Source organism: Lissotriton helveticus, chromosome 1_1, assembly GCF_964261635.1.
Source record: "Lissotriton helveticus chromosome 1_1, aLisHel1.1, whole genome shotgun sequence".
In the NCBI taxonomy this organism is placed as follows: Eukaryota; Metazoa; Chordata; class Amphibia; order Caudata; family Salamandridae; genus Lissotriton; species Lissotriton helveticus.
This window is the reverse complement of record NC_136057.1, coordinates 1,383,772,514-1,383,784,904: the sequence shown is the minus strand read 5'-3', so window position 1 is coordinate 1,383,784,904 and position 12,391 is coordinate 1,383,772,514. Positions and strand designations below refer to the sequence as shown.

The window sequence follows — 12,391 nt, the reverse complement described above, 5'->3', positions numbered from 1 at the left end:
AATTGTGTAGTCATCATGGTAACAGTGCTTTTTTCATGTTTTTCTCTTATAAAAACATGTTATTGCTGAGCGACGCATCAGCAGCAATATTACACTGGGAGCTATGCAGGTGGTACAGATCATCTGCTGGTAATTATAAGAGATATGTCTGGCAGTACAGTGCTGCTGGGGAAAGCCTGCGGCATTACTAACTAGCCGCAACAATGTTTATGCTGGATTTCCCCTAGATTACTGGTCCGAGAATTAAATAAATAAAAAATTGCTACTGGTGTTCCCAGCTAAGCCTCTTTTCTCTGTAGTTTGTGGCCCAGGTCACATTAGGAATCTTAGTGAACTGAATGCATGAAAGCGCCTACATGTGGGACCTGGGCTGAGAGTATTCGATGATGCTGCTAAGGACATTGACTGGCTTGGTGTTTGCTCCAAAAGGAATTAGACTATCAATTGAGTGGAAACCGAGGGCCGCATTCTGGGTAGAATCTAAAGGCTGAATTTACTCCACATTTATTTCTGTGGTGGAAAAAGTTCAACCAGTGAATTCTACTCCATATTTCGAGGTTCTTCCAGTAGTTGGGGGTCTCAAATTTCTCTCCAAACTCTAAATGAAGTCCAGGTCAACCTAAAAAACTGCAGTAAAGTTTATTTTGGTGTGAACGAGCTTAACAGTCAACACTTATTGGCAATTGCTGGGTTCTTGTTTCACATAGCCCTGGTTCTACACCACCACGTCTACCTGCCCCAAGATTATAGATGTGCGGATATTGAACAATAACGGAGCTGTCGATGGTTTTATTCCTGCTGTGAAATTATGATTTCCAGAACTGGAGCTACTGCCAAGCAAAGAGTTCTCAAAGTCTGCTCATGCCAGCTGCTTCCAGAACCACCAAAGAAGGCCCATCAAGGATGATCTCAAAACTGGGCAGGTGCAGTCCTTCCTTCCTTTTGGCTCTCAACGTGGTGGTGAGACACAAGTCAATGCCATCTAGTTGCCCCTAAGTGATAGCCCTTGACAGATCCAGTAAACAAGCTAAGCTCAGGACTCCTGTAAAGCTGCTCGGTATTGAATTATCGTATTGTAATTGCATTTATATAGCACTTACTGTAGCTGATGGAACACTTAAGCCCCTTATGGTATGCAGCACACTGCTCCAGAATCCAAGGTTAGCAGCCAACCCTTTTTGAGACAAGTAGGTTTGTCCTAGAATCGTCCCAACATTGATGACGACTCTTGGGTAAGCTCTTGTTGCAATGAAGAGTCGGATCTCTCAGCATCAAATATGTTACTGACGCTTAGCTGAATGTGATGCCAAGATTGATGAAAGCATCAACACCTTTGGTGCACTTATGAGCAATTTTGCCTTTAAACTGACCAAACGGCCTTTCGGATAGGATTGCTAGATGACACCTATTTATCAACTCCTGTCTGCTTGAGAGGAGTGGAGTGCCCTTGTTCCAGGCTATGGAGGATTGAGTGCCTGGGCTCCCCTCTCTTTGGGTGATGGGTTACTGGGAACGGGGTACCATGGCTCCAGTCTTGTGTGGGATTGTCCGTCAATGGAATAGGAGCAGTGGCGTCACTGGGGTTGGTGTCACCCGGTGCGGGTAACTCATGGTGTCACCCCCTCATGACTTACCGCATGGACCACCTCTGTCGGAAAAGTACGGCGCTAGGTACTGTCTTACTCCCTCTAGCTCCCTCTCTCTGTCTAGCTCCCTCTCTCTGTCTTACTCCCTCTAGCTCCCTCTGTCTCCCTCTCTCTCTGTCTTACTCCCTCTAGCTCCCTCTCTCTCTGTCTTACTCCCTCTAGCTCCCTCTCTCTCTCTGCCTTACTCCCTCTAGCTCCCTCTCTCTGTCTTGCTCCCTCTAGCTCCCTCTCTTACTCCTTCTAGCTCCCTCTCTCTCTCTCGCTGTCTTACTCCCTCTAGCTCCCTCTCTCTCTGTCTTACTCCCTCTAGCTCCCTGTCTTACTCCCTCTAGCTCCCTCTCTCTGTCTTACTCCCTCTAGCTCCCGCTCTCTCTCTCTTACTCCCTCTAGCTCCCGCTCTCTCTCTTACTCCCTCTAGCTCCCTCTCTCTCTATTACTCCCTCTAGCTCCCTCTCTCTCTGTCTTGCTCCCTCTAGCTCCCTCTCTCTGTTTTACTCCCTCTAGCTCCCTCTCTCTCTCTGTCTTGCTCCGTCTAGCTCACTCTCTCTGTCTAGCTCCCTCTCTCTCTCTCTTACTCACTCTAGCTCCCTCTCTCTCTGTCTTGCTCGCTCTAGCTCCCTCTCTCTCTATCTTACTCCCTCTAGCTCCCTCTAGCTCCCTCGCTCTCTGTCTTGCTCGCTCTAGCTCCCTCTCTATCTTACTCCCTCTAGCTCCCTCTCTCTGTCTAGCTCCCTCTCTCTCTCTCTTACTCCCTCTAGCTCCCTCTCTCTCTGTCTTGCTCGCTCTAGCTCCCTCTCCCTCTATCTTACTCCCTCTAGCTCCCTCGCTCTCTGTCTTACTCTCTCTAGCTCCCTCCCTCTCTGTCTTACTCCCTCTAGCTCCCTTTCTCTGTCTAGCTCCCTCTAGCTCCCTCTCTCTTGCTCCCTCTAGCTCCTCTGTCTCCCTCTCTCTCTGTCTTACTCCCTCTAGCTCCCTCTCTCTCTGTCTTACTCCCTCTCGCTCCCTCTCTCTCTGTCGTACTCCCTCTAGCTCCCTCTCTCTGTCTTCCTCCCTCTAGCTCCCTCTCTCTCTTACTCCCTCTAGCTCCCTCTCTCTCTGTCTTCCTCCCTCTGTCTCCCTCTCTCTCTGTCTTACTCCCTCTAGCTCCCTCTCTGTCTTGCTCCCTCTAGCTCCCTCTCTCTCTGTCTTGCTCTCTCTAGCTCCCTCTCTTATTCCCTCTAGCTCCCTCTCTCTCTGTCTTGCTCCCTCTAGCTCCCTGTCTGTCTTACTCCCTCTAGCTCCCTCTCTCTCTGTCTTGCTCCCTCTCTCTTATTCCCTCTAGCTCCCTCTCTCTCTGTCTTGCTCCCTCTAGCTCCCTCTCTCTGTCTAGCTCCATCTCTCTCTGTCTTACTTCCTCTAGCTACCTCTGTCTCATTCTCTCTGTCTTACTCCCTCTAGCTTCTTCTCTCTCTGTCTTTCTCACTCTAGCTCCCTCTCTCTCTGTCTTTCTCACTCTAGCTCTCTCTCTGTCTTACTCTCTCTAGCTCCCTCTCTCCCTTTGTTACTCCCTCTTCCTCCCTCTCGCTCTGTCTTGCTCTCTCTAGCTCCCTCTCTCTGTATTACTCCCTCTAGCTCCCTCTGTCTCCCTCTCTCTCTTACTCCATCTGTCTTCCCTGGATTTGTATAAACAAGAGTGCGAGCAACAGGTGGCACTGTAGTGAAGAGCAAGCTGAAATTTGGAACTGGTTCACTGGAAAACTGAAGACTGCAAGTTACTGAAAAATAGGAAACTATGCACCCTCAGATGAGCTAGGCTGCTATCGAGTTGCCTTGTGAGCAAAGAAAATTGCAGTCAAGCATTGCAGATCTCCTGCGCGACGCTGGCGAGTGTGAACAGCATGAGGAACAAGCTTGCACAGGCAGCGACAGTAAAGGTGAGAGCAGAGGCGAGGCTGCAGTGCAGATTGGTGTCACCCCATGTATTGGTGTCACCCGGTGCGGTCCGCATCCCCCGCACCCACCTAGTGACGCCATGTTTTTGCTCTCTCTGGGCAGAGAGCGCCACAGCTCCTATCACCGGCGCCTGTGCCACAGTTTCACTTTAATTGCGGCAGTGCCTCTTTCTTTAGATGCAGCTCATCTAAAGAAAGGGGCGCGGTCTCCGTAGATGTGAAAGCACGACATATGGGAGTTTTTTTTAACACCTTGTATGCAGGGCGGATTCCCCCGCTGTGCTGGGGGGCGGGGGGGCGTGCACAGCGCTCCGGTGCTCATGACGAGCTCAGCTCGTCATGAGCCACGGTGCTCGTGTGCTTATGACGAGCTGAGCTCGTCATGACCACACCGTTTGTGTAGAACGTTCGCACAGCAGGGGAATTTCCCCAGCGTGCGAGCGTTCTAACGGTCATGACGAGCTCAGCTCGTCATGAGCACACGAGCTCCGTGGCTCATGACGAACTGAGCTCGTCATGAGCGTTCAAGGGGTTAAAGTTAAGAAATAGTAAAAAAGAAAACATGATGCCGCTTTCGGCGCTGCAAATAAACCCCAAAAAATATTCTAGCCATGTGGGAAAGTGTGTCCAGCAGGCAGGAGAACACAATTTAAGCAAATACTGCTCAGAGGCTGTAATTAAAGCCTACCGAGTAACAACACATGTAACAGGGGGTGTCCTCATCGGAGGTTACAAAATGAGACAAGGCAGTATTAAGGAGGAACTACTCAGCCTATTGACCAATGAAAAGCTACAGTTTCCAAAGGACAGTTACACAAGCGAATGACAAATATGGGCGGAGAGTGGGCGGAGCTTCAAGTCCATACCTAAATACAGCATGCCTTGCAGAGCAGTGCATGTGCTGCCCAGGCTCGACCTAAAAATGAAGGAATGCTTCCCAAATTAATTCCTAGTAGTTCATATTTATTCAAATATTTCCATTGTTCAATAGTATTTGGCAGATTGATGTAAGTAACCAGGCTACCCATGAATGTGTTTGGAATTGATGTACCATAGAGACTTAAGCTGCATGACACCAAGCATGTCAAACTGTGTTTATCTTGTTCCAGTTCGGAAGCAGTGAACCGAGGGGGCTGGTAATCTGGCGTAGTGAGCTGAGGCACTGGCTCTGGCATTGACTTTTGGTGTTGGATGGCTTGACAATGGAAATTCTAATCCTGGGATGGAAGGAGGCGAGGCCACAGGAAAGGTCAGGGTCTTGCTCGTGGAGGGACGAGCACTGGAAGGCCAGATCTTGAGAGGAATGTTGGTCTGTGTCTCTGGAAGACAAGCACTGGGAGGCAGACAACCCAAAAGTCATGACCTGAGAGTCTTGGCATAGGAGGCCAGAAAGGTCAGGCCCTGGGAGGCCGGACACGGGAAAGTAAGAGTCTGTATGGCCAGGACCCGAGAGGTAGCCCGGTCTGTGTCCAAGAAGAAATGAAGCATGACACTGAAAAGTAATAGAGGTCTGGGTGTGGGAGGACAGGCCCTGGGTGGAAGCCAGGCCCAGGAAGGAAGGCCAGACTTTAGAAAGTAAGAGTGTGGAGGGCAGGCCCTGAGAAGCTGGGCCTTGGAAAGACAATTCCTGTGAGGGCAGGCACTTGGAGATTAGTCACTGGCTGGGCTGGGCCTTGGAAAGCCAATCCCAGGAAAGCCAGGCCCTATAACACCAGGCGCTGTCAATTCAGTCCCTAGAGTATCAGGCCCATAGAGGCATGGCTCTTTAAAAGTGGCTTCTGAAATATCAGGCCCTGGCAGTCAAAGCACTTGAAAGTTAGGCACTTGGAGACAATGCACAAAGGAGTTTACCCCCTTTAGCCTTGGGACTCCCCTAGAAGGCCAGGACCTGAGAGGCCGGACATTGAAAAGTCAGGCACTGGAAGGCCTGGTCTCAGAATGTTGGCCACGGGGTGGGCAAACACTTGAAAGTCAGGCCTTGAGAAGCTGGAAAGAAGAATGCCAGTCCCTTGGGAGGACCTGTCCCCAAGGTGGAACCCCTAGGAGATGGAGAATAGGAAATTGGAGCCCTTGGGTGCCTGACACTAGAAAGTCACTCCTTCGAAGGTCAGTCTTTGTGTTGCAGAAAACTGTAATGTTTGACCCAGGGATGCCAGGCAAGATCCAAGATCTGGGAGGCTAGGCACTGGACAACTAAGCTCTCAGATGCTGACACTGGAATGCTAGGTCCTCCGACGCTGGTCAGTGGAATGTCAGTGCCCGGAAGATCAGGCTCCCAGAGGCTGGGCAATGGGACGTCAGCTACTGAGAGTCTTGCACAAGAAATTCATTCCTTGGAGGGCAGTCTCAGCAAAACTGGGCACTGGAAATTCAGGCACCAGGAGTGACGGTTTTGGAATCCCAGTGCCTCGAAGATCAGGCTCTGCACGACTGCGTAATGAAAAGTCAGTCCCTGAAGGGCCAGGTTGTCAGAGTATGGGCACAGGAAAGCCTGGCCCTTAACGAGCGGGCACTGGGGAACTGATCACTAGAAAGTCAGTCTCTGAAAGATTAGGCTATAGGAAGCTGGGCACTGGAACGACAGGCACTCGAAGGGCCACACTGTGAGAGGCTTGGCACTGGAAAGTCACTCCCTGGCGAAACAGGTTCCGTGGAAGCCAGGCTGTGGGTGGCCAGGCACTTGGGTATGGAGCACTGGAAAGTTGGCACGCGCGCAGGAAAAGCCAGTCCCTGGAAGGCCTTGTTTCGGGAAGCCGCCGAGTGAAAGGTGCTCTTGTTCAGAGCACGTTTTCCTCCCCAGGATCCAGTTCCGTGGCTGAGCCCTGAGCCCCGGATTACCCATTATTTGATATTTACACACCTTCCCCCTCCGTTATCAGACAGTGGCGCAGTCCGAGCCAGCTCTCCCTCTCTGTGTGACGAAAGCACCGCCTGAGGCCGCCTCGTGCCAGCCCCGGGCCCTGATAACGGTTAATGACTGGGGCTGGGGGGAGACTGGGGGTGGGGGTAAGGTGAGTAAGAGGGTAAGAGGGTAAGAGGCAAGACTGGGGTGACCAGGCGTCCCCGTTTTGCCAGGACGGTCCCAGTTTTTAACCAGCTGTCCCAGCAAATTTCAAGAAATGTAGCTCATGTCCCGGTTTTTAAAGAGGGTCGACTGAAAACGGTGGGAGGTGTTTTTTATGTTTTGCAAAGCAGGGATAGTTAGCAGTTGTTTCAAGAAAGCAATTTAATTAACAGGAAAGCTAGTGGGTTTAAAAATTGCTTTTTTTGTATGTTCTTACTGTCTGTTCTCTAATTCGCTGCTGAGGAGCGCTCTCATCGCTTGAAGTAAAATTGTAGTCCTTCTTCTATTTCTGTGAAATGTCATGGTTTTTGGCTTTGAAATTCTGGTCACCCTAGGCAGAAGGGCTTCAAAAAAGAGGCACTGGGGAGAACATGGGGTCAGGAGAACAAGAGCATAAAAGAGCGATATAGAGCACCCCTCTCAAACATTACTGCCTCCCAGGAGGCTGGGATTAAGGGGCTTTGGAGTGTGATCCCATTGAAATCAATACAGACACTACAGTTTTTGTAGGCTGAGGAACGTTTCCAGGGCGGGTGATCATACCACTGAAGTCTAAGGCAGGTACCTTGCTTGCTTGAAGGGTGAAGGTGAGTCTGACGAGGATGACACCCTCCAAATGAGGGTGGGTTGAGAAGTCTGGATAGAGACCAAGGCAAATATGAGGACCACCAAAAAGTAGAAAGGAGCGAAGAATGTAGACAAGAAACCTAAAGGAGAACTTGGAGAAGAGAAGAAGGGGTTAAGAAAATGGGGGTATACCAGGAAAAGCGCTACGACGAGGCACAATAAGGGGGTCTGGGAGGAGAAGCAGAGGGAACAAGAGAGGCGGGAATACAGAGGATCAGGGATAAAAGGAGGAGGGGGCATGTTAAGGAGGGTGAATGATGATAATAGCGGCCACAATAGGGTAAAGACATGACAGTGGGGGGAGAACCAGGGATAAAAATAAGAGAAAGGAAGAGAACCTGGGACAGAATGGAGCACCTTGGGAAAGAGCAATAGAAACAGATGGCTGAGCCTTAAAGTTAGTTTGAGAACCAGGATTGAGAGCAACAGTGTGTGTGTGTGTGTGTGGGGGGGGGGGGGGTAGAGAAGAAAGGGGGGTAGAACAAGGAGGAGAACCAGAGATTCGGGCTGGAGGAAGGGAACCAGATGTAGAAAGGAGAACCATGAATAAGAGCTGTAAGGAGGGCCAGGGGCTGCAGCAACAGAAGTAGGACTTGAGACAGTATGCAGGAAGGAGCACGGGGGGGGGGGGGGAGGAGTAGGAAACCAGTAGGATGAGAGATAAGGGGGAGGGGTGAAGTACTAGGAAAGAATCCCATGTGTAAGCGTAGACCATAAAAACATATTTTAAAAAAAAGCTGGCTCCAAATTATAGATAATTTATTATATCAGCCTTAAACCACTCCCTGCAAAAAATGCAACCTGTATTTAATTTCCAAATCCAGCCAAAGCCTATTCTCGTGTGCATTAGGACTGGCTCATTTTCCAGTTCTGACTCCAGTCGCAGCATGTTTGCGGACAAGCGCTTAAGAGCAAGTCAAAAATGTTGAAGCATATTTATGTAAATTCAGGGCTTTGGCAGTCTGCCTTTTGGAGTCTATATTTTGCCAATCGTTTTTTTTCTCAGTCAATATTTTCTCAGGCTTCTCCGGAAAAGACACAACACTGGTGTAACCCAAGCCCTTTGTGTAATCCAAAACCCACTAGCTACTTAGGAAAACACTCACTGGTAAAGCCAATAGGTGTGGCCTTGTCATGCTGAGGCAGTGCTCACATATTTTTATTTTTCATTACAAGCACTGGCTTCAAAAAGAAAAAAAACATACTGCCTGGTAAGTGTGGCAGCTATAGGATTGCAATAAAATATTACTGTTTTTTTTTAAAAACCAGTAGCGTGGCTGTTTAACTGGTGATGATGGATTTAATACAAAGCCTTTCAATTGCACCATGCATTTTATTATTATCATTATTTGAGAAGAAGTCAAGAATAAACCGCCCCCACCAAGACAAGGATTCAAATCATGGGCGTCTACGATGTTTCAATGTCACTTAATGACATAATAACAACAATAAAAAAAAATAAAAAATCACCATCTAACTGAACACACGAATTGCAGGCAAAATAAATAGCTGGTATTTAAAGTTAAAATAAACTATAAAAGCACACTTTGAACCGCCTATGCCACTGGAAAAAAATAGTTTTAGGCAGATGTGAACATTGTGCACTGACTTTGTGCAGTCACTTTTACTGAATGGTGCAATGGCAGTTCAACAGACCAATGGATGAGGCCTGTTGATCAAAAACTCCTCTATATGTTTTTTTGGGGGGTTAGGGGTGATCAGTAGTCTGTATCTGTCTTAGTTTCAAAGCCAGACTTGAAAAAAAACGTGCTACTAGCTAGTAAGTTTGGGCGATCATTTCGAGGTGCACCCTAAGAGGAAAATACAAGGATGAAAGGCCTGTGGTCAAACGAAAGTGGCCTACGTTGTTTTCACAAGCGCTGACAGGGCTTTGGATCCGACAGCACAGGGGCATAATGGAGACCCCTCTGCAGCCCCCGAGGTGCGAGGGGAGGGGGGCCTAGTGTACCTTGTGTTGGAGAGGGCCCCCCTCAGCCCTTCCTTGCCATTGCATGCCGGCAGAACGCGTACAATGGCAAGCAATATGAAACAGTTTAGAGCTCAGGAAAGCCACTCTGCTTTCCCGAGCAATAACAAACAGAATTACAAATCTGGTAAGTAAATATTGCGGGCAGACAGAGGCCCGGCGAAAGTGCCTGGAAGGGGGGGTTACACGGGCAGGGCGCGTGGAGACCTCCAACCCTTTAGAGGGGACCTCACTCCTTCGGAGGGGGGGGGGGGCTATTGAGCCCAAGACACACGAATATCTGTTGAGTGTGATAGACTCTGGGGCCCACATTTCATTCTGCATGGGGGAGCCGTCATCTTGCGTTACGCCACTGCGACAGCCTGGCAGACGGGGCCCTCGACAGCTCGCTGCCCGCTGTGAGGGGGACGCGCCCTGAGGTACAGCAGAGGCGCACGCCGCGCGGGCAGGCGGTGTTTACATGACACATTTCCCTCCACTACCCCCAACCAGCCCCCACCGCTCGCTGGCGTGGGCCCTGCGTCTCCAAGGCCCCAACAGCGGGTGGTTCGTCTCCCGACAGCTCCTTCCGGAACGGGGCCCTTTCCCACAAAATATGTTTAACTCCAAACTTAGACTGGAAGAGGCACAGAGTTTATACAGAGGAGATATGGAAAGTAAAAGAGAGAGAAAGAAGAAAGTTAGAAAGGCAGAGACAGGGGTGGAGGAGTGAATGGGGGAAGAAGAGAGTAGCAGAGGGGTGTCAGCGAGTGAAATGGATACAGAATCAATGAGAAAGAGGGTCTGACCAAGACAGACAGAAGAGAGAAAACGGTAGAGAGAGGGGGAATAAAAGCAGTGCAGGTGGGAACGGGATACGGGGTGTGAGAAAGAAGGGAAGGAACGGGGAAGAAAGGTGGAGGCGGGGAGGGAGGATAATTAGCGAGGAGAGGAATGATTAACCTGAAGGAGAGAAAGAGAGGATACATCTGGGGGAAAGTATTGTTATAGCGCCCAATAAGGCGCGTGTTGCGCACAGGGGAGAGACACATAAAACTAGGTGGGCACTTCGCTGCCTTTCGTGAAAAGGAGGCAGAGAAAGGTGGAGTCACTCAAGGAGGCACGGGCAGGCATTAGCAACATGTTAATAACCACATTGAATTTTACATAGCGTTAAATGATGCACGGGTGGCCTCCGAGCGCCTAAAAAGAAACAGCGAGGCCAAAAACTAAAGAAGAGTCGCAAAAACGGAGGACGTCAGTGGGGAGCTCAGGTCCCCACTCCTGGGGTCCCCGTAACCCTGGCGCAGATGCCTCTGCCCTCTCCGCGGAGACCCACCTTCAGGAAAGGGTGCCCTCAGCACTGCCACACGCACAGACACAAAGTCACGGAGCATCTGACCCGCCAGATCACCACTTCACCCCTTCCCTTACTGCGCCCGTTGATATCATTCCTTCGGTATAGTGCCACGTGCAGCCGGGAGCTGCTTCGCGGCACTTGAGAATATAGCGGTGCCAGCCTAGAATATGCAGAGACGTCTTCCGAACGGAGCAGGGCCCCTCACCTGTCCTCGGAGGGCGGGGGTCGTCTGGTTCTGCCCAGTCCTTGACATATGCTCGCGCTGTGCCCTGCCACCCTGCACAGCCCGCGCTCCCGGATCCTGTGCCCGGGCTCCGCTTGGCTGCTGTGCACAGTCCTGGTTTGTGCAGCAGCGGGAGCCAGGGAAGGGGGAGGAGAGGAAGAGGAGGAGGGTGGATGCTGAGGGGGAAGAGCGGTCCCGGCTCCAGCCCAAGAAATTCGGGCCAATCTGCAGTCGCCAGAGCCGGGTGTGGGCCAGTGCCAGGGCCCAGCGGATACCAAGCCCGCCGAGGAGGACGTGCACAAGTGCCCACCAGCTCCGTGGCTGGAACAAGCCTGCGACCACAGGCTTCGGGAACCACGAGCCTGGGGCACGGGGTCACCACGGCAGCCCAGGCGCCAGCTCCCTGAAGGGGGACACGTCTCTAGCTGGCAGAGGCGTCTAGTGATGGGCAAGGGGGCCCACAGACGGAGCCCCTCCCTACAGCTTCTCTGACAATCCGAAGTAATAACTGATCAGCTGGCACGTCTGTGATTCTTGTGCCGGGGTACTGGCGGTGCCAATGGGCACGTATAAGGAAATGAAGGCCTGCTATAGCCACCTTACCTACCCAGTTCTCGCTCGAATCTGTGAGGAGGTACCCTTTGCTTTGTGTGCCGTGGTACAAAGTTGGCAGTGAAGGGCAAATTCAAAAGGGCAGTGAACCAGCTCCCACTCTTCGTATGCACTGCGTGCTGCAAGAGGCACTTTAAAAGCTCACATGTGCCACTCTTCCCGCGGGGTACTTCATTCTAAACTGGGTGAAGTCATCACGAGATGCCGGCGTGGGCAAATCCTGCGAGCAGGTGCGCCTTGCCACTAATGAACTGCTATCATACCCCCCAACTCGCGCCTACTGTAAATTGGCACCGATGCCCCTTTTGCGGTTTGGCGCAGAGCACACGACTAATTATGCCCCCAAGCCCAGGCTGGCTCTGCTAGGAGACATGGTGCGGTACAGCGAGCCCTCCGCTAACAACACGGGCACGTGTAAACTGGCATGGGAGAGTCACCCAAGAGATGCCAGGGTGAGAGTATGGGGTGATAGCAGGTGCGGGGAGGGGGGTCCCGGGTTTACACCCGCCTCACCTCAGAGCCTAGAGGCCGAGTGGCGCTGTAGCAGTCCTCCGCCCTTCCAGATGCCCCCAGTTGGTGCAAAGAGTGTACCCACCGCTGCATTCTCCGAGTGAGAGCGTAGGGCACACACACCTGTCCCCTGCTGTGGCTGGAACCAACCCAGGGGCCCGGTAACCGAAAAAAAGTAGGAAGAAGAAGAGCATGGCATGGCTTTAAGTTGGGCGGGTCCTGCCAGTGCTCGGCACTCCCAGTGAATGAAAAGGCCTCCCCCGCCCCCGGACCCATCATTCATGCCATTAACTTTCAAGGAAAACACCGATTTCTGACAATGTGTGCAGGAACCTTTAAGGTGACCCAAGTCAGCGACTAAGTCCCTGTTAAAGTTCGTTCGCTTCAGTTAATGCTGAACTATGTGCGCGCCTCTATTTCCTAAGAATATGTTCATATCTCAGATGGGTTTC

At 51.1% G+C, this 12,391-nt stretch overlaps 1 protein-coding gene across 4 annotated transcripts in view; it reads right to left on the bottom strand.

Moving 5' to 3' along the window:
* CDC42EP1 (CDC42 effector protein 1) overlaps window positions 1-12,057 on the bottom strand; it is a 74,587-nt gene extending 62,530 nt beyond the window's left edge. Inside the window, exon 1 of one of the 4 annotated variants that reach the window (XM_078684027.1) lies at window positions 12,025-12,057. The gene's annotated coding sequence lies outside the window, so the exon portion shown is untranslated. Of the gene's footprint in view, window positions 1-7,206; window positions 7,332-10,799; window positions 10,951-11,942 lie in introns of those variants that run through there. The other 3 variants (XM_078684015.1, XM_078684009.1, XM_078684021.1) reach the window with 3 other exon arrangements.
* Between the last annotated feature and the right edge of the window lie 334 nt (window positions 12,058-12,391).